At 40.7% G+C, this 26,659-nt stretch overlaps 1 pseudogene; it reads right to left on the reverse strand.

The window, feature by feature from the left end:
- Nucleotides 1–1,579: 1,579 nt before the first annotated feature.
- LOC108719695 lies at nt 1,580–25,464 on the reverse strand (annotated as a pseudogene).
- Between the last annotated feature and the right edge of the window lie 1,195 nt (nt 25,465–26,659).

Raw genomic sequence — 26,659 nt, forward strand, 5'->3', positions numbered from 1 at the left:
TATAATCATGGACAATTTGGTGTTTGGGGCCACACAGGTATGGAAGTTTTACAAGGGAAATTCGTTGGCACCTGAGCTTAGTTGATTATATGACATGGCTCGTTTTGATCATGAATTCCCTGATGACATCTGTGACTGGTAAAATGATATATCAACGCTACTACAGGCGACTCAATTTGGAATAGTTCTTGCACTAAACACCCGACCCCTATCGAACAGTTATGATTGTATGACTAACGGCTTGCAGGGGCCAACCATGATGTGGAGCGATACAATTAAGCAATCGTCCTTTGTTGAGGCGTATATATGCGTATTGTTGAGCGATTTGGACACATTTATATTCCGTGTTCCCCGTACTTTGGGATGCCTTTTGATTCTTTCGATTGAAATCGAACTATATTCATTTAATTGATTTATTTTTGATCTTTTGTCTCATTCTTTTTTTCTCATTTTTTCATTTTCCTTTGCCATTTTTTTCTTTATCTATTTCTCTCTCGTACTCCTGTTTTCACTGCTCCGGTTTTTTAAAGTTCATGTATCTTCTATCTCCCGTTCTCATTAATCTAACTACACTCTACCCGCAGCACTCCTACTTTTCTCCGTGCTCACGATCTGAGTCTTCGATTCCTACCTCTGTCCCCTATCAGACGCACTGATCGCTACCTTGACTAAATTCAATTAATTTCCTTCTTTGATTCTCTCAGTTATTCTTACTACACTCGGTCCCCAGTTCTTCTTTCCCTGCTATTCTTCTATGATTCGGATTCTTACCTTTGACCCCATAGAGACGCAGTGACTGCCGCAACAATATAATATGCGATGTAGCGCCTCTCAGTTCCTTATTATCTATACTTATGTTTCCTTTCTGTAAATACAATGTTATTGACTGTTGTGAGACTAACTAAACTGTGAAACTGATACTTTGTCTTACGAGATCAACTATGACCGGGTATCGTGGCTACATTCAATATACTCAATATATGCAATATTTTTTATTTTTCATTTTTACGTGTTTTGTGATTATCCTTAATGATTTCCCTTCACTATTGTATTTATTTTTATTGTTTTCAATATTTATTTCTGTAATCACCCTTTTTTTACTTTATTGTCATTTTATGCTGTTACTGATGAGGTCTTTTACACGTCACTTCCCCTGCCTTCGGTTGCTCCTTTGTGTTTCCCGCCACACTTGGTATTTATTTCGTTTATTTGAACCATTTTTGCACTTTGAGAAAGGCTGTCGTGTCAGCCGAAACGTCAGCGATTGTCCACTGAATAAAGAGAAATTTATTACTTCTAAGACCTGTGAGTGCGATCTTCATTCCCTGCGCTATAATATATATATATATATATATATATATATATATATATATATATATATATATATATATATATATATATATACACATATACACACACATATACATACACACACACACACAAACATATATACATAAATACATAATTTAAAAATATTAATGTAATTAATAAGCTTTTAAGCAACAGAGCATATTTATTTTCGTAAAATGTATATTTTCAGGGGGTTGGTATAGTATAATAAGTAATATATGGCAAGCACCTAAACAATAGAAAACTGACAGACAAAAGGCAGTTCTGTTTTGCAGTTTTGTTTTGTTTTTGTTTTTTTGTTTTTTTTACATTTAAAATATAAATTTATTGTGGAATAAGCAAAGGTCAGAAAAAAATATCTCACAGGAGGGCTTCTAGAGGCTATGTCTGATCATGATATACTGTAGGTCTGCTTCAGCAACATTAAGGATAACTGCAACTCCTGGATAACTGAATGATTAAGATGTTTAAACAAATGTAGGTGGTAATGGGATTTTTTTTTTTTTTTCCGTTTCAGAAGAGCTTTATTGGAAATTAGCAGAGATACAAAGCTGTAAACGCATTAACAGCACCAAGTTACATATGTCTTAAACAGTGGAGCAAACATCTACAGTGTCACATACAAGGTCGCTGATGGTAAGAGTTTGCAGAATGACAAACTTACAAGTGCGAGTCAACAGTGTTTCACATCAGAACAGCTAGAACTCCTAATACTCCAAAACAGAAGGCGATAGACATAAACGAAACAACAGTAAAAGTGTAAATAGAAAAGAAGGTGAAGGTGAGGGGGAGAAAGGAGAGGGGGTGCAGCGGGGTGGTACCGGGTCCACAACTCAGGAAAGGTAGGATTTATAAAGGTCCGTTTCCTTAAATAGGAACCATCTTATCCAGGTAGTAGAAAATTTCTCGAATCGATCAGGGGTATGGGATGACATTTCCTTGAATCTGCAAATTTCCGTTATTTTGTTAAACCAATCTTTAATGGTAGGCACATATGTCGTTTTCCAGTGTAGTGGTATCAATAGTTTTGCGGCATTAAGCAGTTGAGGCTCTAGACCCGAATTAAAGACCGCCACAGGTACTGTATTATGGAAGAGCAATATTTGCGAAGGATCTGCCGCCACAGTGTCCCCTAGGATTTGCCCAGCCAGTGAGCAGACCTCCGTCCAGAAAGGTCGCAGGAGGTCACAGTTCCAAAATATATGGTATAAAGTGCCTGTTTCTCTTGTAAAACGCCAGCAGATAACATTAGAGTTTTTGTATATATGCTGTAATTTGGAAGGAGTATAATACCATCTCGTGACTATTTTATAATTCAGTTCTTGTATGCGACAACATGTGGAGCTCTTGAGTAGTTTGGAGAGAATATCTGCAATCTGTACCTCCTCCAACTGGAGATTGAGATCTCTGGACCATCTATGGATAAATGAGACTGATTCCCAGTTAGTAGGTAATTGTAATAGTTTGTAGAGGCGAGAGATACCATGACTTGGAGGATCACGTGCCGAGCAAGCCAATTCAAATTCGGTAAGGTCTCGACCTAATGTTTGTGAACCGCCTAAGCTGTGAAAATAGTGCGAGAGCTGTGCGACTTTAAGGTGATCTTTCTGCTTGAAGTGTGGTAAGTTTTGCAGTTTTTCTTTGGGGAGAAGTGTTTTGTTTTCCATAAAGTGGATAAGCTGGAGGTTCCCATCCACAAGCCAGTCCTGGAAGCTGTTAGGCAGCAATCCCGGGGGAAAGGCTGGGTTGTTAATCAAGGGTATTAAGGGTGACGGGTATGTTGTGAGAGAGAATTTCGTACGGCATTTATCCCAAACAGCTAAGGTGTTAGATAAAAGAGGATGGTCGGGGTGCTTCAATCTTCTATACAAGTTATCTATCCAGGGTAAATGCAAAAGATAGCAGTACATGGACTGCTGCTCTATTTCTATCCAGAGTTTAACATTAGCGTAATGAGACCAATCGAGTATTCGTAGTAAGACAGCAGCATTATAATATGTCCTGCAATCGGGAAGTGCTACTCCCCCCTGTTTTTTAGGTTTCGTTAGCATTTTATGACTAATTCTAGCTTTTTTGCCCTGCCATATAAAAGTATTTATCAGGCATTGAAGTTGGTGCAACTGGGTATTTCCCAGTTGTAGATGGAGTGTTTGGAAGATATATAGAATTCGGGGCATTATGTTCATTTTTACGACATTCATCCTTCCCAGGGATGCCCGTTATCTGAGGATGTAGTCTAACGTGATTCAATAGGGGCTCAAGAGCCAGTATAAACAGAGTAGGAGATAGGGGGCATCCCTGTCTCGTACCGTTGCGGATGTCAAAAGAATCGGATAAACCTCCATTGATTTTAAGCCTAGCCGAGGAGTTAGTATACAGTGACGAAATCCACTTTAACATGTTAGGACCGAGACCCAGGTGTCTAAGACAGGTAAACATGAATGTCCAGCTGACCCTATCAAACGCCTTTTCGGCGTCGGTTGACAATAACATGGTTTCAAGATAAAATCTTGGCTAACAATTTTATGTCAGTATTTATCAGCGAGATTGGGCGGTAATTACACGGGTCTATCGCATCTTTGCCCGGTTTCAGAAGTAATGTAATGTGCGCTGCGAGCGACGATTTATCAAAGGTTTTGCCCGAAGTGATGCAATTAAATGCGGAGCACATAAAGGGTAAAAGTTTCTCTTTAAACGTTTTATAATACGAAATAGTGTATCCGTCCGGTCCCGGACTTTTGCCGGAGGCTGTGCTTTGGAGGGCTATCTCTAGTTCCTGCAACGTAATGACCCCTTCCAGTTGTTCCGCCAAGTCAGGGGAGATAGGTTTCAAACTCGCTGATGTGAGGAATTGGTCAATGTTTTCTCGAAGTGAAGGTGAATGAGCTAGGGTCTGATCGGGTAATTGGTAGAGTGAAATATAAAAGTCACGAAAAATGGATGCAATTGTGTCCGAGATATGTTCAATGTAACCTTGTTTGTTTCGTATTGAGGGAATAAAATTTTTAGATTGTGAGGCTTTCAATACTCTAGCCAGCAGTTTACCACATTTATTGCCATGTTCATAAAAGCGGTGTTTAGTCATAGTAATTACTTTATTAGTATAGTATTCTAAGTGATTTGCCAATTGTGTTCTAGCCTCTGCTAGATCAGAGAGGGTGCTCTCTTGCAGGGTGAGTTTGTGTGTTGCTTCTAAAGAAACTATTTTTTGTAATAGGTCATGGTATTTTTTTTCCCGTTCTCTCTTTCGTCGGGCTCCTATTTGGATCAGGAAGCCTCGTATTACACATTTATGGGCTTCCCAGCAAGAGACTGGCGAGGTTTCTGGCAAGTTATTTTCTGTGAAGTACGTCGTTATTTTGGAGGTTATATCCTGGATTACTTGTTCATCTTTCAATAAGGATTCATTGAGTCGCCATGAGCTAGTTTTCCGTCTATCGGAAGGAGTCCGTAACGTGTGATCATGGAGTGGTCAGACCATGTTCTAGGCAATATTTGGCTATTGAGAACATCCTGTAAAGCATTATGTGAAAGAAATAAATGGTCAATTTTAGAATATGTGCGGTGTCGGTGTGAGTAAAATGTGTAGTCTTTTACTGTTGGGAAGAGAATTCGCCATGGATCTGCCACTTGTAACTGGTGTAAGAGCTTTTTGGTTTTAGTTATGTGCGACCTAGGGACCGCAGTATGGGTGGTCGAGCAGTCGAGCATGGGTTCCATGGGGAGATTGAAGTCACCTCCTAGAATGAGAGTGCCCTCAGAGAAGGAGAGGAGTTGATCTACTATGCGGACGAATTCAGTCACTTGGTCTACGTTAGGGAGGTACAGATTGGCCAGGGTGTACATTCGTCCGAGAAACGTGCCCCTTACAAAAATATAGCGGCCTTGGGGGTCGCTTTTTTTGTCCTTAAGTAGAAACTCAAAATTTCGAGCAACTACTATTGCAACTCCTTTAACCTTCGTGGGTTGAGGTCGGCTGTGGTATATATCTGGGTAATGTTTATTATTCCACTTGGGAGTGCAGCCTTCCTTGAAGTGTGTTTCCTGTATAAAAGCTATGCTTGCTTTAGTCTTCTGCAATTCCGAGGAAAGTAAGATCCGTTTTTGGGGGGAGTTAAGTCCGTTAACGTTAATGCTTACGACCTGGAATGAATCTGACTTACGTTTTGACAAAGTGTAAGCAATATGTAGTCTAATTAGCAGCAATTGATTGGGTTGTGGAGAAGTGTGGTCCCCGCTGCACCAGAGGTGGGAATATAGAAAGTAGTATCAAGCACGAAAGAGCAAAAAGGAGAAGTGGGTGGGGAAAGGTAGCAAAGGAGTTCCCTTTTAGATACTAGTATCAGAAAGGGGGAGGGGTTGAAAAGCGCTTCTGCCCAAGGGAAGCTTAAAGCATTCCCTGAGTAGATGAGTATAGTAGCGCAAGTGTAGAGGGTGGGTATGGGTGGTCGGTGTACTTAACTAAACGGTAGAGCCCCGCCTCCCTGGGCTGGAAAATGCGAATGTCTTGCCGAAAGGAAAACTAGTATAAACGTATGGAGAAGGGCTGGTAGGGTGTCCTGAGTCAAGTAAAGTAGTAAAAGTCCTGTGGGGGGTTCAGGAGTGTAGAAGGATGAGCAAAAATGTGAGGGAACAGGCCAAGTGGAAGAGAAAAAAAAGGAAAGCATATAGTTAAGAATGAGTAAAGTAGACATGTGAAAAGTCATAACCTGGATCAGCATTCCAAATCCCAACCATAACCGTACCTGGGACATACAGTAAATTTGGGGATAAGGTGAGGCCAAATAAGTATGGTGAGGGAGATCCCATATTTAGTGCCCGTGAAGAGCGGCAGGTCACCGTCCCGCGTTGGGATTATCCATATGTGTTAGTGAGGAATACTGAAACACCCCTACTAGCTATATATGTAGAAAAAAGAGGGTAGTCCCAGTATCGGTATGGAAGGCAATAAGTAACAAGTTGACAGGTTGGGAAATCCCCCTTTAAATTATGTCCATGGGTCATGCAAGTATAGGTATCGACACTCTCTCAGGTACCTGGAAGCAAGGCATATGCATACAGACGCACAGATATAAACACATTTGCACATCAAAAAAAAACATTCCCATTGTTACAGTGGGGATAGCAAAAAAAAAAAAAGGGGGGGGCAAACAGGTGAGAATGGGTAAAGTAGACATGTAATAAATCATAACCTGGATCAGCATTACAAATCTTAACCACAAGAGTACCCGGGATACACATTAAAGTTGGGAATAAGATGAGGCCTAATAAGTATGGTGAGGGGGATCCCATATTTAGTGCTGAGGAAAGCCCTGCGAGGAGGGAGGTAGTATCAGGCCACTGTCCCGCAGTGATGTTATCCATATGAGCTAGTAAGGAATACCGAAATACCCCCACTAGTTACACATATACCAAATAGAGGATAACCCCAGTATCGGTATGGAAGGTAATAATTAACAAACCCAAGAGGTTGGGGGACCCCCCTTTAGATTATGGCCAGGGGTCATGCAGGTATAGGTATCAATATTCACTCAGGTACCTGGGAGAAAGGAATACGCATACAAATGTACATATATAGACACATCAAGACACAGTCCCAGAATTTCAATGGGGGTATCAAGGGAAAAAATAAATAAATATATATATAAGGGGGGGGAATGGGAGGAAGGTCCAGCTTAATAGGAAAAGTCCATTCTGAGAAAGGCAATATCGTTCTAACGGGTAGGGTATTGGAAGGTAAGAAATCACCTAGCATGAGATAAATGAAGCACAAACAAACATAATAGGCCATTAGTAGTCGTAAAAGGACCTTGCGGAAGTCAAAGGAAAAAGAAAAAAAAAAAAAAGGGGGGGGTCTATAAGTATCTAGCCGAAAGAAGACAATGGTTCTGCATCTGAAAGGATTCGCCGAGCGGTGCAGATTAGAAGTGAACACAACAGAGAACAAAATATCATATAATTACAGTAGATCAGCAATAGAAATGGAGAAACTTCGTGGAACTAGAGCTGGCATGAGAGTTCCATAGAGCAGCATAAAGGGGGTGAGCAAACCCAAAATGGGGTATAACCAAACAGAAACAGTTCGTGCAGGAACAGTGCATGGATGTAGCTGGAGCATGTGATCCATGTGTGGGGGTGTGTGACATAGTAACCGGTAAACTGTGTTACCCTGTCCCACTAGGCAGAAAGTGACACGGAACGCCATTAAGTCACCTCTTAGGGGCAAAAGTACCAATAGCCTCAGGTGTAGTTCTCAATAACATCACGGTAGTAGAAGCTTGGGTAGGCGGGCCGGCCTGGTCTACACTTGAGGGGGGGCAAAAAACACTCTATCCCAGAACCCTCCACACACGCTGCGGCCTAGGGGCCTCGGGTAAAAGTTCGTGAAAGTACAGTCACATGGTGGACCAAGCTATAGTGTCGAGCCATCAGTGCCACAAGGGTTACACGCGTAGGCCCATGGAGAGGAAGATCTTCCAAAATACGAACCGGTATCACGACCGGTATGGTTATGTTGAGATAGAAGTGCCCTGAGAGGGAGTGCGCCCCCCCCAATAAACAAGGCCACAACCGGGTAGCATGGCGTTAGATAAACTTGAGGTGGCTAACTTGGTAATGGGGCCGTATGCGGTACAAGACCAGCTGCGCGGCCTGGAACAAGTAATAACAAAGTACCGTACGGTACTAAAAACTCACGTGTCCCGGAATTTAGCCCGATCCAAGGGTGGGTCGTCATCAGCATACACAAATCTGTTCCACTCTTGTAGGTCTAGGCTCGGTAGGCCTAGGTTTTCGAAAAAGAATGGTGCGTCGGAGGGTTCCTTGAGAGCGTAGTTTTTCCCATTCTTGTTAGCAATAAGGGCGAACGGAAAGCCCCACTTATAGCTTATATTACTGGACTTCAGGAGTGAAGTGGCTTCCCGGAGTAGGCGCCTTTGGTACACCGTAGAATGAGCCAGGTCCTGGTAGAGTTCGATGGCGTCCTCCCCCAGTTTCACCGTCTTGGCTTCTCTGGCTTTGCGCAGGATCCGTTACTTCGTGGTGAAGTAATGGAGACAGCATAATATGTCACGCGGTTTGCCTGCTCTGGCACTTGCGACCCGGTGGACTCTATCTATGGGGATCTCCGTATCCGCCTCTTGTTCCAGGAGCTCGTTAAAAAGATCGGTGAGTAGTTGTCGTAGCTCCGTTTGGGGCACATCTTCTGAGACTCCCCTTATCCTTAGATTGTTGCGCCTGTTGCGATTTTCGGCATCCTCAAGCAATCGTCGGAGGACGAAGAGGTGGCGTGCCTGCTTAGTGAGTTGAGCTGCGTTGCGTTGAACCGATATCGCAAGGCCCTCCTGCGCACTTTCAAGCGTGCTGATTCTCACAGACAAGGCCGCCAGATCCTGTTTAATCTCAGTGGTTTCTATCTTCTGAGCCTCCTTTATATCATCCAGCAGACGGGTTAAATCTGTCTTTTGCGGCAGGGCTGTAATCAGGGCCAATATGTCCGTCGACAGTGGAGGAGATAGCATAGGCGGGGAGGGAGGTTGCGACCCTCTCGGGGAATCACCCGCATGGTCTCCGTCGGCCATATTGGAGTCGCTATCGCGTGCTGGTGAGGAGGAGGATTTGTTGAAGAATTTATCAATTTCTTTTTCCTTTCGGGTCATCGGGGGTCTCTGTGGTAACCCCTGCGAAGAACCCTTTTGGGATTTCTTCATTGTTTCGGCGAAAAGTCTGACAATCAGGCTGATTATGTGCCAGGGAAGCGGGAGCTCCAATTCTGTGCTGCTGTTCACTCCGCCATCCAAGCCACGCCCCCTGTTTTGCAGTTTTTGTCAAACCACTTGCCAATAGCCGCAACCGACAATGCTGCACAATTCTCCTGCTTTCCACCGTCTGGCTGTGTAGTGATTTCAGTTTCCCAATTTATAAAGGAAATGGGGCTCTGACTTAGATCTTGCCAGGTCCCCTCTGTAGCCATGTCATTAATGCCAAGCCAAATTTCAGTGCTGGAGCCAATAATCTTGTGCACGTAATCGTACAAGGAGTCGTTCTCATCTCACGTCTCTGGAGTACTCAGCGTTCCCCCTTGGGCAAAGCACATATCGCTGGCCTGGTGGTAGGCCTTGAATTCATTAACCCTTTAACCGCCAAGCACGTACGGCGTACGTGCTGGCGGTTCAGGGCTCAGGCTGCCAAGAACGTACCTCGTACGTTCTTTTGCAGCTGAGCCCTTCTCTCTGCATCGGCGGCTTTTGCCGCCTCTGCAGAGAGTCAGGAGGGTAGACAGCCCCCTGGGCAACGTGGCTGGGGGGCTGTCAAGTCGGATCTGCGACGCGATTGTCGCAGATCCGACTTCAAAGTAGCAGAAGCGCAATGTAAGCGCTGCTGCTGCTGGCTTACCTCCTCCTCGTCGCACCACGCGCCCAGTCACTTCCTGCTGCGCAGTAACTCTGCAGACACGCTGCCAGGAGTCGTCCTTCGGTTCCAGCGATCCTCCTGCTACAAAAACGGTAAGTGCACTTTTTTTTACACACTTACCTGCACTTACACATACCTACAGTACATTTATACACTTACATGAACATTTTAGTAAAAATTTGTGTTTTTTTATTTTTTATTTTTTTATTTTAGCACACTTAGTCGATTTTGTACACTTATTTACACTTAATTACATGTATTTGCACACTCAGACAACTTTTATTAGTGCACAAATATGTATACACAAAAACTCACAAACAGGGTTTTTTTTTTTTTTTACTTATTCATTGTACTGTTTGTTTTGCCTAAAAGCATGTTATTTTGACAGCGTGACTATTGGATAATCGATTTCGGCCACTAATTACGCTGCCGGATCAATTATTTTGTTATTTCATTGATTTACGCTATTTTTGTGGTTTTATTGCAATTTTATCCATGCATTATTGTTCCTTATGTATCTTTAGTATAGTTTTGCTGTTTGGTGCTTTGGTATAGAAAGATTTATTTTACTTAGTTTGATTCGCCAGAATATATGCTTTCCAAAAATATATGGGTTTCTGGGGGTCTTTTTACAGTTTTGGGGTCTTATGGCACATAACGCACAGTTGGGGCTCTCTTTTCTGCAGCTTAGTTGGCTAGCGTGAAAATTCATAGGCATGTTTTTCATTTGGGGTCTGTACACGCCACATACTTTGGTAAATCTATGCATATTGGGCATCAAACTATTTAGTAGACCTCTGACGTCCATATTTAGGGTGATTTTTCTTTATACGTAAAACAGTGTGTGTGATAAATGCGGCAAACTGCAACAATTTTAGGCGATTTTCAGAAATGTAAAAACCTCTGCGTTTAGAAAAGCTTTGCAGTTTGGTGTAGAAAGACGTCTTTATCTTTTTTGGATTCGTCAGAATGTGTACTTTCCAAAAATATATGGTTTTGGGGGGTCTTTGCTGTTAGGAGGGTCTTGAGGCATATAATATGAAGTCAAGGGTCTATGTTCACAGAAGGCGAATCGGCAGCAGAGAAAAATCATATGCACTATTTTCATTTTGGGTCCGCACATGCCAGCTGCCTTGGTATATCAATGCATATTGGGCATCAAACGGTTCAATTGACCCTTGGCATCAGTATTTATGGTGTTTTAGAATTGTATGTAAGAAATTGGGTGAGATAAATGCGGCCAATTGCAATATTTTTAGGCAATTTTCAAAAATGTAAAAACTGTTGCTTTTATCGCCAAATTTAGGAAAGGCTTGCGGCTTGGTACTTTGGAGTACAAGGACATGCATACCCAATTTGGATTCGTGGGAATGTGTACTTTCCGAAAATATATGGTTTTCTGGGGTGAATGCACTTTTTTTTACCTTTGCTCCCCCCAAAACTATGTATATGTGTTGATTTTGCAGTACCTGAAATGACAGACCATATGGGGGTCTTCCTTTTGGGGCCCCTATATGCCACGTGCTTGGGTACATCTATACATATTGGGCATCAAACTGTTCAGAGGACCCTAGGCTTTCATATTTGGGGTGATTTGTCTTGATACCTAAAAGTATGTGGGTAATACGATGCTGCAGGGTAGATATTTTGAGGTGATTTTTGGAAATGTCACCTAAATCACCAAATTTAGGAATGATTTGTGGCTTGGTACTTTGGCGTAGAAAGACATGCATACCCAATTTGGATTCGTTGGAATGTGTACTTTCCGAAAATATATGGTTTTTTGGGGTGAACTTACTGTTTTCTACTTTTGCCCCCCCCAAAACGATGTAAATGTGTTGATTTTGCAGTACCTGAAATGACAACTATATGGGGGTCTTCCTTTTGGGGCCCCTGTATGCCACGTGCTTGGGTACACCTATACATATCGGGCATCAAACTGTTCAGAGCACCCTAGGCTTTCATATTTGGGGTGATTTCTCTTGATACCTAAAAGTATGTGGGTAATACGATGCTTCAGGGTAGATATTTTGAGGTGATTTTTGGAAATGTCACCTAAATCACCAAATTTAGGAATGATTTGCGGCTTGGTACTTTGGCGTAGAAAGACATGCATACCCAATTTGAATTCGTGGGAATGTGTACTTTCCAAAAATATATGGTTTTCTGGGGTGAACTTACTTTTTTCTACATTTGCCCCCCTCAAAACAATGTAAATGTGTTGATTTTGCAGTACCTGAAATGACAGACCATATGGGGGTCTTCGTTTTGCGGCCCCTATACGCCACGTGCTTGGGTACACCTATACATATTGGGCATCAAACTGTTCAGAGGACCCTAGGCTTTCATATTTGGGGTGATTTGTCTTGATACCTAAAAGTATGTGGGTAATACGATGCTGCAGGGTCGAAATTTTGAAGTCATTTTTGGAAATGTCCCCAAAATCACCAAATTTAGGAATGGTTTGCGGCTTGGTACTTTGTAGTAGAAAGACATGCATACCCAATTTAGATTCGTGGGAATGTGTACTTTCCGAAAATATATGGTTTTCTGGGGTGAACTTACTTTTTTCTACCTTTGCCCCCCCCAAAACGATGTAAATGTGTTGATTTTGCAGTACCTGAAATGACAGAACATACAAGGAGGGGTCTTCATTTTAGGGCCCCTATATGCCACGTGCTTGGGTACACCTATACATATCGGGCATCAAACTGTTCAGAGGACCCTAGGCTTTCATATTTGGGGTGATTTCTCTTGATACCTAAAAGTATGTGGGTAATACGATGCTGCAGGGTAGATATTTTGAGGTGATTTTTGGAAATGTCACCTAAATCACCAAATTTAGGAATGATTTGCGGCTTGGTACTTTGGCGTAGAAAGACATGCATACCCAATTTGGATTCGTTGGAATGTGTACTTTCCGAAAATATATGGTTTTCTGGGGTGAACTTACTGTTTTCTACTTTTGCCCCCCCCAAAACGATGTAAATGTGTTGATTTTGCAGTACCTGAAATGACAGACTATATGGGGTCTTCCTTTTGGGGCCCCTGTATGCCACGTGCTTGGGTACACCTATACATATCGGGCATCAAACTGTTCAGAGGACCCTAGGCTTTCATATTTGGGGTGATTTGTCTTGATACCTAAAAGTATGTGGGTAATACGATGCTGCAGGGTAGATATTTTGAGGTGATTTTTGGAAATGTCACCTAAATCACCAAATTTAGGAATGATTTGCGGCTTGGTACTTTGGCGTAGAAAGACATGCATACCCAATTTGGATTCATTGGAATGTGTACTTTCCGAAAATATATGGTTTTCTGGGGTGAACTTACTGTTTTCTACTTTTGCCCCCCCCAAAACGATGTAAATGTGTTGATTTTGCAGTATCTGAAATGACAGACTATATGGGGGTCTTCCTTTTGGGGCCCCTGTATGCCACGTGCTTGGGTACACCTATACATATCGGGCATCAAACTGTTCAGAGGACCCTAGGCTTTCATATTTGGGGTGATTTGTCTTGATACCTAAAAGTATGTGGGTAATACGATGCTGCAGGGTAGATATTTTGAGGTGATTTTTGGAAATGTCACCTAAATCACCAAATTTAGGAATGATTTGCGGCTTGGTACTTTGGCGTAGAAAGACATGCATACCCAATTTGAATTCGCGGGAATGTGTACTTTCCGAAAATATATGGTTTTCTGGGGTGAACTTACTGTTTTCTACTTTTGCCCCCCCAAAACAATGTAAATGTGTTGATTTTGCAGTATCTGAAATGTCAGACTATATGGGGGTCTTCCTTTTAGGGCCCCTATATGCCACATGCTTCGGTACACCTATACATATTGGGCATCAAACTGTTCAGAGGACCCTAGGCTTTCATATTTGGGGTGATTTGTCTTGATACCTAAAAGTATGTGGGTAATACGATGCTGCAGGGTAGATATTTTGAGGTGATTTTTGGAAATGTCACCTAAATCACCAAATTTAGGAATGATTTGCGGCTTGGTACTTTGGCGTAGAAAGACATGCATACCCAATTTGGATTCGTTGGAATGTGTACTTTCCGAAAATATATGGTTTTCTGGGGTGAACTTACTGTTTTCTACTTTTGCCCCCCCCCCAAAACGATGTAAATGTGTTGATTTTGCAGTACCTCAAATGACAGACCATATGGGAGTCTTCCTTTTGGGGCCCCTATATGCCACGTGCTTGGGTACACCTATATATATTGGGCATCAAACTGTTCAGAGGACCCTAGGCTTTCATATTTGGGGTGATTTCTCTTGATACCTAAAAGTATGTGGGAAATACGATGCTGCAGGGTAGACATTTTTAAGTGATTTTTGGAAATGTCACCAAAATCACCAAATTTAGGAATGATTTGCGGCTTGGTACTTTGTAGTACAAAGACATGCATACCCAATTTAGATTCGTGGCAATGTGTACTTTCCGAAAATATATGGTTTTCTGGGGTGAACTTACTTTTTTCTACCTTTGCCGCCCCCCAAAACTATGTAAATGTGTTGATTTTGCAGTATCTGAAATGACAGACCATATGGGGTCTTCCTTTTCAGGCCTCTATATGCCACTTGCTTGGGTACACCTATACATATTGGGCATCAAACTGTTCAGAGGACCCTAGGCTTTCATATTTGGGGTGATTTGTCTTGATACCTAAAAGTATGTGGGTAATACGATGCTGCAGGGTAGAAATTTTTAAGTGATTTTTGGAAATGTCGCCAAAATCACCAACTTTAGTAATGGTTTGCCGCTTGGTACTTTGGTGTAGAAAGACATGCATACCCAATTTGGATTCAGGGGAATGTGTACTTTCCGAAAATATATGGTTTTCTGGGGTGAACATACTTTTTTCTACCTTTGCCGCCCCCCAAAACGATGTAAATGTGTTGATTTTGCAGTATCTGAAATGACAGAACAAATGGGGGGTCTTCCTTTTGGGGCCTCCTATGCCACGTGCTTGGGTACATCTATTCATATTGGGCATCAAACTGTTCAGTGGACCCAGGATTTTATATTTGGGGTGTTTTACATTGATACCTAATGATGTGTGGGAGATATGTTGCTGTAGAGTGGAAGCTTTGAGGTCATTTTTCAAAAAATTCACCAATTTCTATAAAACATTATAACTTTAGGAAACAATTGCAACTTGGTGGTTTGGAGTACAAAGATATTTCTACCCATTTTTGATTCACCAGAATCTGTTCTTTCTAGTAATGGGTAGTTTTCTAGGGTAAACCTACTGTTAGCGGAATGTTTGGCCTTGAAATCAAAAGTATGCCGTTTGGGAAGTGTTGCTTTGGAAATTTGGTTGTGTACTGCTTGTAGATTTTGAGCTATACAAGTGAGAAATCTCCATAAAACTATATATATTTGGTATTGTCGCGTTCAGGAGACATAGACCTTTCTAAATCGGCTGTGTTCTCGTACATAAAATGAATGATGTTTCTGATATATGTGATTGTTCTTCGTGCAACATGATTTTTTTCATTTTATTTGACACTTAGAATCCAATATTTTATTAGAGAAGTAGAATTACACCAAAATTCTTGCATATTGTGAAAGTTCAGGTTGTCCTGAAAAAAACAATACATTGTTTTCCTGGGTTAACTAAAAGACCACCCCAGGAAAGGCCCTTAAAGTGAAAGAGTGCAAAATATCTAAAAACTGCTTGGCAGTAGATGTTCGCATCTAGGACAAAACGGCTGGCAGGGAAAGGGTTAAAGGCCAGGAAGCATTTGTTGTAGATCTTAATCCATTTCAGGCAAACTGGAATAATACATGTAAAAAAGGCAAACAAGTTATTCAGATGAAATATTTAAATTCTTATGTTTTTAATTGTATAAAACAAGCACAACACTCACAAGATTTTCGAACGCTGAAATAATTTATAAAAACATTTCCACCATTTTGGCCTTCCTCAAATACCAACACCCAGTTATTTGATCTTTTTCAGAGTGTGCATCTATTTGAAATGAAAGTGTCCTCAACTAATGAAAATATAATGTACTGTTGTGCTGCACTGATAAAACTGGTGTGTTTGCTTCAGAAACACAACAATAGTTTACGTAAATAAATTGCTGTGTAGCCAAGGGGACAGCCATTCAAGGAGATAATCCACAGGTTACACAACAGATAACAGATAAACTCTGTTGTATACATTGGGATTCTTCAGAACTTATCTCCTCTGTATCTTGTGCCTGAATGACTGCCCCCATGGCTACACAGCAGCTTTTTTATATAAATTATAGTTGTTTTTCTGAAGCATAAACACATTTAGTTTTGCCAGTGCAGGGTGCCACTATATTATATTGTCTTTAAAGTAGAAGGAAAGCTACAGAGGCATTTTATTGCCAATAGATTAGCTGCAATAGTGAAAGCTAGAATGCTATATTTATTCTGTAGAATGTTTTACCATACCTGAGTAAAAAGCTCTAGAAACTCTCTGTTTGTTTAGAATAGCAGCTGCAGTATTAACATGGTGTGACATCACTTCCTGCCTGAGTCTCTCCCTGCTCTGGGCTCACATTACAGCAGAGAAGGGAGGGGGGGGAGAGAGGAGCAAACTGAGCATGCTCTTGCCCAGGGCAATGAGGTTTAAGCTGAAGGCAGGAAGTCTGATACAGAAGTCGATGTGTACACAATAGATGGAAAGAAATGCAGTGTTTCTTTTGACAGGGGATTTAGAGCAGCACTACTTTGGGGGTTTACTGGTATATTTAGATGTACCTTTCTGATAAGGCTTACTTAGTTTTAACCTTTCCTTCTCATTTTCTCCTTTAATTTAAATAATTTAATTTTTTTGGTGTTACTGTTCCTTTAAGACCAATAAAGTAGATTTTCATATTATCTACAGAAGGCAGGAGTTTAGGGCCTGACCAATCAGAGTACCAGATCATCTCCTACCAAGGCCCAATCCCTGTTTTACCCCAGCAAAGAGAACTCACAGTAGCCCATTCTTATTTCCATAGCACTGTACAAAAATGTGTTTTGTCTATCCTGCACTAATACTCAATTAATTCAAGGCACCTTCCTCAACACCTTTATAAATCAAATGTCTTGAACACATTTTCTTCAATTCATCTCAAATTGAATATACAGAATTGTATGAATAGTAAGGTTGAAAACAAATCTGAATTGGTTTTCTTTTTTTTTTTGCTGTGGTTCTGTAGCTATCCATTCTGAAATGTAAACTATTTGGTTGGTAGGGTCCCACTTAGCCCAGCAATCTTACAGTAGTTTAAAAGACTAACTATACAATTATAAGGAGTTGGAAAAAATGAAAAAAGTATTCAAAATAATAAGTGTAACACTTGTAGGGACTAATAGGGATAATATTACCCTTTAAATGCCTACACTTCCTTGTTCTCTTATATATCTGCTTTTTTTATTAGCATAATGTGTACAGTGTATCATTGGTCCAGAGGCAGATGACAAGTTCCTGCCACATTCCAGTATAGTGCTGGGCAGAGGGTGGGTCTTCCTCTTTCCTCTTCTACTCCAGGAGGGAGTGGATGCTGGGAGCCTGGAGCTTAGGCCCCAGTAAAGGGAAAGTCCCAAGGGTGGTGAGGCCCTTGGTGAAGTTGGGGATACAGGGACCCCGTGAATGAGGAGTAGTCAGGACAGGGTAGTTACCTGTAACAGCACTTTCTAGGAAAATGAGGCGGATAAAACTAGTGAGCAAGAGCAGCCTGGCTCCAACTAGGAGGGATAGCAAGGGGGTAGCTCTCTCTTCAGGCAAAACTGGCCTGTAGTATAGGGATCACAACCTAATAGGAATTTAGGTTTAGTGCTTTCCCTGATCCAATTTATGGGAATGCAGGTCACGGTACAGAGATCCTGAGGGTGCATCTATCCAATATGGTACACAAGGTGCTAATCTGAGTTGCTATGATGTTACCTCATGTGAAAAACCTTAAAGGAAAACTATACCCCCAAAATGAATACTTAAGCAACAGTTTGGCTCATGTGAGCTAACATGTATGGTTTATTTGGTGTGTTTGTGTGCACAGTGAATCATACAATCCCAGGGGGCGGCCTTTATTTTTTAAAATAGCAATTTTCTATTTTGGATGACCCAATGGCACATACTACTAAAAAAGTATATTATTATGAAAATGGTTTATTAACATGAAGCAGGGTTTTACATATGAGCTGTTTTATGCAATATCTTTTTATAGAGACCTACATTGTTTGGGGGGTATAGTTTTACTTTAAGGATTGGGAGTATTAAAACCCTGATTTCCGCTTTAAGAGAATAAAGCCTATTGTTATTTGTTTTGTTGAACCTTCTGGCATACAATTCTTTAATTTAGGCATACATCACAAGTAAGGTGTAGTTGCACAATACCATTCCTTCACCCTTTCATGTAGCAAATGCCCATCCTGTGGAGAGAGGGTCAAATGTAACCGGTGCTCTGCCTGTTTCCTAGCTGGACAAGGCCTAGCCTAGATGGGGTTTCATACTATACTGGATACACAAGTATATAACCACAAGAAATAGCTAATTCAAACTTACTTGTCTGCAGTGCCTGCTGTTCCTTAAGGTGAATGACTTCTTCTTCGATGTTCTGAACTTTCAAGGTAAAACATGGAAACAGATGGAACCTCATAAACACATTCCAGATGTAAAAAGAAAAGTGTGAAACTTTACACTGAATTAATATCCCAGAAATCTGACCAGAAATACATCCCTTCTGTGCATAGTTGCAGTTACACATGAATGGGTTCAGCCATGCTGCATACATTTGCTAAGGTAAAATACTGACAATTCTTGATAGAAGTAAAACCCCTCCTACTGGAGACTTTAGCCAAATATACAAACATTAACATTTCACATAAAGAAAGAAATTAGAAAAGAATTGTGAGTAACTTTCCAGTATGCATTAGTTAAATATTGAATGATTATAAAGTTATTTTAAAATGTATTTGCGATTTCCTGTACAGCACTTTTCAACAACCTCATGTCTCAATTGTTTCCCTTCTCTTTAGATTTTAAACTCTTGCTCTCATTATAAAACCCTGTTATTTATAAATTATTCTAAAGTTCTGTACATATAGATCAATGATGACCCTTAGGCTCCTAACTAATTGTACTATTCGTAGGTATATTAAAGGGGTTGTTCACCTTTCAACATTTTTTTAAGTTCTGTTGATTTCAGATTGTTCACCAGAAATAAAGACTTTTTTTATTACTTTCCATTTTTTTTGTTAGGCCATAGTATGTGTGACAACTGTTTAAAGGAAGTTTCCCTTGTAAACATCTGTTCAAATATTGTAGAACAGTGATCCCCAACCAGTAGCTTGCTCACCAATCCCTTGGATGTTTCTCCTAGTAGCCTCAAAGCAGGTGCTTATTTTTTAATTCCTGGCTTAGATGCAAGTTTTGGTTTCATAAAAAAAACAGGTGTTCCGCCAGACAGAGCCTCCAGTCCATATAGGGGCTACCAAACAGCCAATCACAGCCCTTATTTGACTCTCCAACTCTTTTTACATTTAAATGTAGCTCACAAATAAAAAAAAGTTGGGGAACCCTGCTTTAGAAGATAATAGCCAAAAAGTAATTAAATTAAAATAATTAAGAAGATATAAAAAGAATGATACCTTGTAGAGCAGCAGTCCTCAACCTTTTTTTTACCCATGAGCCAAATAAGGTCTGATTGGCTATTGGGTAGCCCATATGTGGACTAGGAGCTATAGCCAAGGGGTTGGTGAGCAACATGTTGCTCACTAGCCACTTATTGGGAATCACTGTCGAAGAGCAATTCCAACTAATTAAAATTAGGGGTCTGCCATTTATAAGGGAATACAAGGGATAATGTCATTACAAATCTCAGTTTAGCAATAAAGAGTGACCAAAGTTTTTCAGAGTACGAGTCACATGATCAAGGGCACCTGGGACACTATCAACATGTCCAACCCCTATGTCAGATTTCAAAATTAAATATAAAAAGTCTTTGCTTGCTTTTTTGAAAAACTGATTTCAATGCAGGATTCTGCTGGAGAAGCGTGATTAACTGATGTATTCTGTAAAAAAAAACCTGTTTCCCTGTGACAGAATCCCTGTTGCGCAAGAAAAGCACAATTTCCATTGTGTTTGCTATGGCTAATGCCTGGTGATATAGTGTACCATCTGAGTTGAAGGGCTCTTAACTGCAAAGTATCTTTTCCAATACAGAAGCAGCATTTTACATGTGTAGGTAAATCTGCTCTACCTTCCTCCACTTTCCTGTTGGGTCCTACTTATTAAAGCAGGCTTGAGACCAACTGACATGTTTAAATAACAAAGCACATAAGGTTTGTTTGCATGTACAGCACTCTTTCTTTGTTTTTTATGGTGCTAACCTCAGTTTCCACCTAGAAAGTGTCTTTAAACTAGTTATTGAATCATATATGTGTAATAATATGTCATCTTCTTTGCACTTTTGGTCTTAAATGGGTGGTTCACCTTTAAATTAACTTTTAGTATGTTATAGAATGTCTAATTCTAAGCAACTTTACAATTAATCATTATTTTTTTTTTAGTTATTTGCCTTTTTCTTTGGATCCTTCTCAGCTTTCAAATGGGGGTCACTGACCCCATCTAAAAACAAATTTTCTGTAAAGCTATAAATTTATTGTTATTGCTACATTTTATTACTCATCTTTCTATTCGGGTCCTCTCCTATTCATATCCTAGTCTCATATTCAAGTGCATGGTTGCTAGGCTAATTTGGACACTAACAACCAGATTGCTGAAATAGCTGGAGAGCTGCTGAATATAAAGCTTTTTTAATGAAAACCTTGAAAAAACTTTAAAAGTAGGTGCTACCAAAACATGGTGGCCTTCAAAACTTCCTCTCCTCTCTTCTCCCCTTCTTCCTCCTACCTACTCTTCCTTTCTTCTCTCCTTTCTCTACACCAACACGTTGCTATTTCAGTAATGCCATTGTAGTACTGTTTGAAATGTAATATGGTGTTATTCCTTTATTTGTTGTACACAATTGTTATGAAAAAAAGGAAAAATAAAGAATACATAAAAAAGTAGGGGCTACATTGGGCAAATATTGTACCAGTCTTTAAGCTGGCCATAGACGCAAAGATCCGATCGTACGAATCGGGAATTCATACGGTTTTCGGACCATGTGTGGAGAGTCCCGACATTTTTCGTCCGTCGGAGATCGGTCGTTTGGTCGATCGGACAGGTTAGAAAATTACTGTCGCCTGCCGATAATATCTCTGCGTGTATTGCCGATCGTACGATTTTCAGAGGGAGACTGTCACTAGTGTTGTCAGACATAAGTATCGTACGATTGCTGTCAGGGGCAGAACATTGGGTGATCTGTTCTTATTTGATCGGAATGGTAAAGACTTTGATCTGAATGGTTAGTGGAGGGTCGGGAGATGGGATCTTTGCGTCTATGGCCAGCTTTAGGCTATTGCTAAGATGTGTTGTAGCTTTGCAACAACTTGTCCTTGTCCAGGGCTGGTGTTCCATTAGATCAGGGGTGTCCAAACTTTTTACAACAAGGGCCAGATTTGGTGAGGTGAACATGTGTGGGGGCCAACTATTTAGCCTGACATTCTTTGAACCATTAACACCATTTAACTAATTTAAACAAGGAATCACGTAGCCGTAGCATTAATATTTGGGCACATTAGTGAAATGATCTGCCACTTGGTCTATACTGCTGCCTGTGTGCTGAAGGTGTTAGCAATAGACACGTATTGGCACATTGTGACGCTCTGCTCTCGCATACGTCTTAAGGGCTGAAGGTGCAATTGAAGTAGTGACATGCCAGTACAGTAAAGTAAATAAGTATGCGAGAGCGGGGCGTCACTACGTGCCAGTACGCGTCTATTGGTAACACCTTCAGCACACGGGCAGCAGTATAGACCAAGTGGCAGATCATTTCACTAATGTACCCAAATATTATTGCTATGGCTAGGCGATTCCTGATCGCACTGTGCTGGGGGGGGGGGCACATTATTATTTATTTAATGATGGAGGCTGAGGGCCAGTGAAAATTTGATAAAGGGCCGCAATTGGCCCTCGGGCCGCACTTTGGACATGCCTACATAAAATGGACATTTTCATTGATCACAACCAATGAATACCTGATCTGAAGTTTAGAAGCACAACAAGTACACTACTTCATGTAATGGAGATTAACACATAACACAAGATGAACACGTTTGTGTATATCTTAAAGGAAGTGCAAAATGGTTTGGACAATGAAAGAGATGATGGATTGGAACCCATAAACCTTTTCTTTCTACTGCTCCATAGAAATGCTTTGCTTCTTTGGTTCAATCTCTGCATTTGGAGAAGTGATCTGCAGAAGAGTAATAATAATAATAATAATGAGGAGAGAAAAGTACTTGATGACTCCACTGTCATTTTATTTCTGTAACCCTCACGGTGTTACCACCAAATATTATGAAACAGAAACGGTTATTGGGTTCTAGGTTGGCTGCAGCGGCACATCTTTTACATTATTAGAAGGCCTTACTGTGCTTTACTTTTCCATGCATTCCTTTAGTATGACATCTGCCTGATCTACTTCAGTGGGTAAGGAGTCCTGACAATGTATGAGCACAATTTCAATGCCTCTGTCTGGAACCCATTAAATTTAGTCCACGTCAAAGGAAGAAGATCCAAAACAAAAGGTCTCTTTCAACATTTGTAATTCAACATTTATTCTCAAAATAACATTCTGATACATTGAACTGCACTTACATTTCCAGAGCTCTTGCTATTATTTTTTCTTTTGATAGACCTGAATGAATATTTAGTACAGGTATGGAATGCTGTACCTGGAAACCCCTTACCCAAAAAGCTGCAAACTATGGGAAGGCTATTTCTCATAAAGTCTGTTTTAGGTAAATAATTGAAGTTTTTTGTCTGTAATAATTAAACAGTACATTGTACTTGATGGCAACTATGCTGCATGAATCCTATTGGGTCTATTTAAGATTTAGATGACTTTTAGCAGATAAGAATTTGGTGATCCACATTATTGAATATGCCCTATCCATATTGCTATCATTTCAAGGGCACCAATGATCCTTTATGTAGGTGCAAAACTATTCCCAAACAACTTACCTATCCATATTGTATAACAACACAAGCAATGACTAAATAAGTTGGTGTTCTCTTTACTCACGTTTGAGTTTAGCTCTCACTGGCTTTCAGCAGACCACAAATCCCAGAATCCTCTCTGGGCACACTTGAATCACTCTTCTCTCCTGGGAGTTTTTTCTGTTTTCCTCTCTCCAACTCAGGGGAATCACTCTTGTTCCCTGGAGCTCACAAGCACATGTGGCCCCTCACCCTCCTCCACTCCAGGAGGTCTCTAGTGGGAAGCAGCAGCACTGAGGTGTTGCTCCACACCTCCTTTTATCTACCACATACCTGCCATTAATTACCTTTAACTGCCTTTAGTTTGGCAGCTGCAAACCCCTTACATGGAGCAAGGAATGGAAGCCCACCCTGCTCTCTTCCATCCACTCCAGGGACCCTTAATCCATCTTTTACCAAGCCGGTTCAGAATTTCTACAGCTTTACTTGCTGCAGCACCACATTTTTCCCTGGAGTTTTGATTTCACCAGCTTAATGCTGTACAGCAGGCTAGGTTTATGTCATGTTTGTCTTCTTACTTAAACGTTAACAAAAACCATGACAATTACCAGCTAAACCCCAAATGATTCTTAGAAAATCTATACACACATGGTAATGGATGAAAAACACTAAAATGCTGCAGCCAAATACTCTAGTACTAGAGATAATTATATACACAATGTTACGATTGGTATCCCGAATCTAGAACAAACCCCAAGGTCCCAGTCACGGCTCACTCTTCCTCCTTTAGCAACCACCTTTGGTTTAGGAGGAGTGCCGCCAGGTCTTAATATGAGAGGACCAACGGAAGAGTCCTAGGCAAGCAAGGGAACCGCACATTATATTGAATGGGAGAACCAGGAACGTAGTGGGGGTCACAGGCCAGGTCAATATACCAGATGAGCAGAATAGATCAGGAATAGGAGTCGGTAGAATAATCAGTCACAAGCCGGGTCAGTTTACCAAACGGACAGCTCAGTACAAAACAAGAGGCAGAATCGTAACCGGGTCAGAGGCTGGGTCAAAATACCAGAGAGTTTCAGGATCAGAGAGAATGGTCAAAACACAGGCAGGTCTCAAAGACAGGCAGCAGACAGGATTGGTCAAGAACAGACAGGGTCACATATGAGTAGAAACACAGATTATCACACCCAGGAACTAATGAGTAGACCTTTATATTGGGAAAAGAAAACTACACAGAGAGCCCTTAAAATATTTGAATTTGGCGCCACAGATGAGGTCACATTTGTCACTTTCCGGATAAATCGAGAAATAGCAGAGCCGCGTGAACCAGGAATTATGCGCATTCAAGAAGACGGCACCATGGAGATGGATGCGATGGGCGTCCCCGTCGCACTCCCACTAGACCACCAGGGTGAGTAATCACACACAAGCAGTTCAGAAACCTGTTACCTTTGTGGCAGTACTGTTCCCACCCTATGTAACACACACATCAGAAAGCTCACCATAAACAGCAGTATCAGACTGGGATTCCAGGGGCACCCCAGAACACCTTAATCTCAGACACACTCTCCACGCTATTATTCCTATCCCCCTCTATAAACTTGTTAAGTCTCTTCCCTGTCATCTATCCTTCCATCAATTTCTCCTCTTTGTTTTGATATAGAAAAAGTGAACATCCATGGTTTAGGTATATAAAGCCAGATTATTGGATGAGCAGGAGGGCCTACTAGGAGTTTTCCTGGTATCCCGGTGGGCCAGTCTGACAAGGGCAGAGAGAAACGCTTGCAAATGTGGTATACAATAACAGTCTACTCAAACAGAACTCAATATCCATCATTCCTTTCAGAATCCTTGTTAGTACTCAATTTGTGTAAGTGGTTCCGCCTCTACACCCTGCAACATTGTTAACATAGTTAATAGGTGCACTTCTTTATAAAGATGTAAAAGAACATAAGGGCCACTTAAAATTTAAGGTGAGGAATAATATTTATGTCAACTACTCAATCCCATATTTAAATTAATTATGAAGACATTTCTAGTTATCTGGAAATCAGTATAACATGATTTCAAAAATGGCATCAATCAGGATACACTTGCTGCACTTCTGTGGTTAGCAGTCTATTTAAAAAACCCAAAGACAGATAATATTCTCTTACCTTTACTGTTCTGCTTATTTTTTATTTTTTTGCCATTCTGTTGGAGAGTGACCCGGGCAAAGCAGAACAGACATAAGAGGATGCAGGCTCTCCTGTACTCCATGGTAATCTCAGCCACTGTTTGAGTCACACAAAGCTCTCGCCGTTTATTAAGCCTGTAATAGAAAACAGCCTGTGCAGAAACTCCTTCCAGATCCCAAGCAAGGCATTCCAGAAGCTGGAATTTTTACCAAGCCCTGCCAATATATGTGTAGGCAGAGCGAAAATTACAATAAAGTAAAAGTAATTGTATTTAAGTAGCAATGTAGCCATCCAGTGTATGATATTGATCAAATATATGATGGGGGGGGTCATTCACAATTGGACTACCGACTCACGGGCACATATTTAATGGCTTTGGAAACCTTTGTTATCGTGCTTCACAGCAAGAGGCACATTTATCAAGGGTCGAATTTCGAATTCATGTTAGTTTAAAACTCCCATAAATTTATTAATAAAATCGAATTTTTAAAACTCAAGTGTATAGAATCGACCCGAAAACTCGCATTCGAAACAAATTGACTTTAACAGCAATTCAGCAGGTTTTAGGTGTCTAATTTGAGTTCTTAAAGGGCCAGAGTACGATAAATCTCGAAAATCAAATTTGACTTTTTTTAAAAACTCGAATCAAATTTGAATAACTCCCTAGTTGAATTTGACCATAAAAATTTTCAAAAAGTGTTGCATGTGATCTAAGAGGGGTATGTTTACAAGTGCAAGAACCTTGGCTGGGAAAAATTAAAATCTGAAGGTAATGGCACTGGATGAGAAATGTCATTGGGACAGAGTAGATTCTTTGCCTCTTGCTATCTGAGACTCCCTTGCTCATCAGCGCTTACCTTTTTTGTGCAGATCCAGGAGGGGCCGTGATTGTGCTGTCTGCACTATAAGAGCTGAATTTCCCGTTTAAAGGAGAACTAAACCCTTAAAATGAATATGGCTAAAAATGCCATATTTTATATACTGAACCTATTGCACCAGCCTAAAGTTTCAGATTCTCATTAGAAGCAATTATCCAGAACTTCAAACTTGTCACAGAGGGTCACCATCTTGGAAAAGTGTCTGCGAAACTCACATGCTCAGTGGGCTCTCAGCAGCTGTTGAAAAAAGCTAAGCTTAGGGGTTGTAGTAAAATTATCAAGCAGAAAATAAGGTTGGCCTGTAATAGAAGCTGATGCTACAGGGCTGATTATTAAATTCTGATGCAATTGCTCTGGTTTCTATGCGGTCATGTAATGATTACCTGAATTAATTACTAATCAGCCTTATATTGTGACATTTCTATTCTTTGTGTACTGTATATTTTTCGTCAGTCCGTAAGCTCAATAAGTGACAGCTTTACATACTTTCCACATACACCTTATTGTTATTAAATGCACTGAAGGCCAAAGCAGTGAGCAATTCTGAGCCTTTACAATGAGGCATTTCTGACCATAGTAGTGCTCTCAATAGAGAATTGTTGTGGTCAAAATTCCCTTCACATGATGCAAAACATTTTGCCTTGGGTGTTCCTGAGTAGCGTGCATCTGATATAACCAACATCTGACACAGGGAGTGCATTCAATTTAAGTGAATAAAAGATTCAAATCAATTCCCCAAATATCAAACTGGAAA

This window comes from Xenopus laevis, chromosome 6S, assembly GCF_017654675.1.
Source record: "Xenopus laevis strain J_2021 chromosome 6S, Xenopus_laevis_v10.1, whole genome shotgun sequence".
Lineage (NCBI taxonomy): Eukaryota > Metazoa > Chordata > Amphibia > Anura > Pipidae > Xenopus > Xenopus laevis.